Source organism: Protomyctophum bolini, assembly GCF_963924005.1.
Source record: "Protomyctophum bolini genome assembly, chromosome: 19".
In the NCBI taxonomy this organism is placed as follows: Eukaryota; Metazoa; Chordata; class Actinopteri; order Myctophiformes; family Myctophidae; genus Protomyctophum; species Protomyctophum bolini.
In genome coordinates this window covers 2,604,601-2,609,674 of record NC_137880.1, presented here as the reverse complement: position 1 = coordinate 2,609,674, position 5,074 = coordinate 2,604,601, and positions in this window count along the sequence as shown.

Below are 5,074 nucleotides of genomic sequence, written 5' to 3'. Positions count from 1 at the left end.
CATTAACGTTGTAAAAAATGTCTTTGTGTGAAATGTGCCATCATCATGATCAGGGTTGGGATTTCTCTTGAAAACAATTCAGAAAACCACAGTTATGAAGCAAAGATGAAACGTAGAGATGCAAGGTTTCTGCCCAGTGTTTGGTGTCATTTCTTTTCACAAACTTTAGTCTGCTTATATCTAGGGTTGTCCCGATCTGGTCAGGAATCGGGGGCCAATCACTTGTAGATCGGCTATTTTCAGCAAGTGTAAAAACAGTCAGTACGACGGCATCAATGCCCACCAAAATAAATTGTAGTCGACTAAAACATTCCATGTGACTGAAACTAAATTAAAACTATTGAAGAGACTATGACTAAAACTAAAATCGAAATGTTCTGCCAAAAACAACACTGATCCGGACATCCCTATATAGTGTCAATATTATATTCATATGATATTTGAACTGGGTATGTATTGTCTGTGTGTGATTTTGGATATTGTACTATTGTGATGTGGCATAATGTTCTATAAAATTATAGATATCGGATCGGTAAAGATCGGTATAGGCAGATACTCAATACCAAATGATCGGATTGGGAGCAAAGAAAACTTGATTGGGACATCCCCTGGTTATAACATCAGATAACCACAGCACATACTAGCCCTGAAGGCCGTGTGCGTCTAAAAGCATCAATGTTTCGGGGCTTATTGAATTTATATAGGGTCTAGCAGCAGCACGCACAGCATGTGTCTTGGGGAAGGTCATGTCCATCGGTGGAGCATCGAATGGATATTACAACTCTACAAGTTGCACTGTTGCACACCACCATAATGGTCTGGTCTTTAATTAAAACCAGCGGCACTCCACCACTTTTTATTTTTCCCCTATATATCTGCCACCAACATCGGTCTCGGGACAAAGATGTTTGTAGTTTTGAGCACATATGGCACGGATGATGTGCTAAGATCTCTGTCGATGAGCTGTTGTAAAGAATGGAACACTACAATTAAACACGCACACACACACACACACACACACACACACAGTTTCGTCAACCCTCCTCCAGTCCACTTTAATCCGTTCTTTGGACATGTCATGCATTTGGCAACACAACCACGTCCGAGAACATTACAGGAGTGGAAGGACCCTATAAGACTATAAGAGGACCCGTTTGAGGCCATGCAGCACAAGCAGAGAAACATAGCTGCAGGCCTGCTGATGCAGTGTATAGCCGGGGAACCACAGGCCCAACGCCAACGGTTAAGGATTAACCTGTGGTGTCATGACGTACTTTTTTTTATTGTGTTTTTGAGTGGTGCAACCACACCTACAAGCAGCAATGTCCGTGTACCTGTTTACCTGTGTAGGTACCTGTGTACCTGTGTAAGTGAGCACGAGTATGTGACTTATTTATACCAGTAGGGGGCACCAGAAACAGAGAGGGGTATTGCTGTGCCTGCTAATGAGAGAGAGAGGGGGGGGGGGGGGGAATTGCACCACTCAGTTCACACGGGTGTGATTTTTTCCAATTCACTTGGTCATTAAGGTCCACAGAATGAGAGGTCTGCTCTGCCGGAAACATCGCAAAAAAAGTTATTGCCATTTTTGTATACCACCAAAGACAACAAATATAAGGCAAAATGTCATTCTTTAAGTAGCATGTGTCACATGACGAGTCAAACTAGGGGGTTTACATGATTCTGAGTCCATTACAAGTATTAGATTTGCACGAAAAACACTCCTTGGCCTAGAAATGGCGATAGCCGGCATCACAAATGTGAAGTGGATATGGCCCGAATTTAGGCCAAGGAGTGTTTTTCGTGCAAAACACAGCTAGAGCCTGGGCTGTGGCTCAGCGGTCCAGGCACCGTGGCTGGTAATCCAGTCTGCAGGCAGTGTCCCGTGGGTTCGACTCCCGATCCCGACGGCCTTTGCATGTCACTCCCCCATCTCTCTCCCCATTTCCTGTCAGCCTAATGTCTGTCCCTCCATAGAAAAATAAAATAAAGGCATAAGCCTCAAAAAAACATTAAAAAAGCACATGCATTCATAATGCACTGCATGCTGACCAGGGATAATTATGAATTATAAATGGATTCAGAATCATGAAAACGCCCTAGTTTGACATGTCACATGCTACTTAAAGTATGATGAAATTTTGCCCTATATTGGTTCTGGTGGTTGTACAAAAATGGCCTTAATATATTCCGCCGGCCGACCCGGTAGGTCGAACCCGCCGGCTCTTTTGGATTCTGGCCTCCCTCTAAAGTTGGAGTCTTATGAATGTGCAGTTCAAATAGGGCCTAAAACATGTTTTGTAAATATAAATACTGTACATTAAGTCTATAACTCTTTCTGAACGGCTGTTTTCTTCACTTCATTTGGTGAGCGGTGCCGCGGCCGCTCCAACGCACAGCTTTGTGTGTGTATGTTTGTCTGTCCGTTTGAGCACCGGTAATGTCGGTGATGTAATGTTGTTGAAATCAGATGTCATCATTGTGATGAAAGGCGGGAAGCACCCTATGATCCGACGGACCATTGCTCCGAAGGAGCATTGGTCCGAGGTGCGCTGGGGGTCGGGAGAGGGTGGGTGGTTAGGTTTAGGTGTCTGCCCCGGGGGAGGTTAGGGTTAGGGTGAGGGTTTGAGGTAGGTTGTCGGCATATTGACGCGGACCCATGAAAGGCACCGCTCACTTCACACAAGTGTAGATTCTGTCTGAACACAAACATTAAACATTAAAATTGACAAAGAATGGAGAATTTACGTCATGTTTGTCTGAGCTTATTGGCCAATAAGGGACCACCATCCTTGATGATGATTTATTGATGATGTACGATGATTAGAGCGCCCCTCACTGACTTTTATTATTATATTGTAAAATATTGTACAATTGTAATATATGAGGAACAATTATGGATTATTATTCGGTTCTTAGTTGTCTCCACCAGCCGAAGGCATGCGGGGGAATATGTTTTGCACTCTGTCCGTCCGTCGGTCCGTGTGTGTGTGAGTGCGTGCGTGCGTGCGTGCGTGCATCCGTCTGTGTACAGCTAATCTCCAGCACCGTTAACCCGGTCGATGCCACATTTTGCACACACTCCCTGGATGCTAACGCATTTTCCCCCTCTGCCTTTTATAGCGCCACAACGGTGCCGACTTTTGTAGCAACCCATTTCTTGAAATTACTACTCCAGATTCTGTCCAAAAATCCCGCAAATCGTTACACAGTATCTCTATGTCATGTGCTCAATCCGTCCGATATTTCATATTCCATCCTAATTGGCTAACTTTGGCCTTCAAAGTTTTCAGGATTGGCCCGTTTTGAACAAAAAGCCTCAAATCATGAACGTTGCGTTCATGATTTGAGGCTTTTTGTTCAAAACGGGCCAATTGTGCAATATACGTGAAATCTTTCACGCACTTTCCTATACTAGTTTGCTTATGATTCTTGATAACTATTACAATTCGATGTATTTATGTGTTGTTCTTAAATCGCTCTGGATTAAGATTAAGATTAAATGCCTATATACCGCAGGTCGCATTTACTATGGAATCTTGCATTTCAATGTGTTGTGGTATCCTGGGAAATAACCTAATGTGTGGAAGTAAACAAGAGAACCTTCAGCTACATTGTCATCGTGTGGAAATTCGTTATTTCTGCTAGACACTAGGAGTGACGGCAGAACAGAAACATTACATAGTGGTTCAAAGACCCACAGTTTGATATGTGTTAGACTAGTGGTTCAAAGACCCACAGTTTGATATGTGTTAGACTAGTGGTTCAAAGACCCACAGTTTGATATGTGTTAGACTAGTGGTTCAAAGACCCACAGTTTGATATGTGTTAGACTAGTGGTTCAAAGACCCACAGTTTGATATGTGTTAGACTAGTGGTTCAAAGACCCACAGTTTGATTTGTGTTAGACTAGTGGTTCAAAGACCCACAGTTTGATATGTGTTAGACTAGTGGTTCAAAGACCCACAGTTTGATATGTGTTAGACTAGTGGTTCAAAGACCCACAGTTTGATATGTGTTAGACTAGTGGTTCAAAGACCCACAGTTTGACTAGTTTCCAAACCTTTTAGCCTGTGTGACCCAAAAGAGAGATTAGAAGATGTTTGCCCAATGCCCAGGACCCAAACCAGTGAAAATAGCAGATCTACAAGCACCACAACGCGTCGTTTCGTGGCACATTGTGACCTTTCTTTTTATATATATATATATATATATATATATATATATATATATATAATTCCCACGATTTTGTAACCCATTTTTCACCCCTGTGTCAATTAATTTATCTAATGTGATCCTGGGCTCTACACACCCTCCGCCAACCTGGGGAGAGCAACGGACTTGAATTTATGCTTCCTTCATGCATGAGTGTCCAAGTTGCGCCTGACAGGGGGGAGTTAATTCCCTGGTTGGACGTAGTGCGTGGAACGTTATTCCAACCAGTTCTGTTCCCCTCCATGTTGAAATATTAATAATTCAAAACATAACATAGGAAACTAAATAAAGGGACCCATGGAAAAAAAATGGGTCCACGACCTACAAATGGGAAACAGTGTATTTAGACCACAGACCCCCATTTGATACGGTTTTCATCTCTGGGACCTCATACTAACTATATAATCATGTTCATTGAACTCTTGGGAGCTACAGTGTATTTGGTTCCTCAGTCTATAACCACTCCTAAAGCTCTTTAACAACGCTCCAACTGATATCTCAAGGGTATTTATTTTCCCCAAGACGTGAAAAACTGCAAAGAATAACAAACAAATAATGTTTTTTTTAACCACAATGAATTATACATGCATATGAATTATGAATGTCCTCTTTGACAGTCGAGCTGTCTCTTTTAAGTGTCCATAATCATGAAATCGTCCATGTTCATAAATGTCCACATTATAAACAAACACAATGAAATGTCCATTACATTCACATGTTCACAAACGACGACATGACAACAATACTGTTTACAAACAAAACAACAACATGTAACATACCGTGTGCGCCTTCTGCCAATTATTTTAGGAGATAGTTCATTTTAATCCTTATTTCTTTATTTTAAGGACACTTGTTTGAC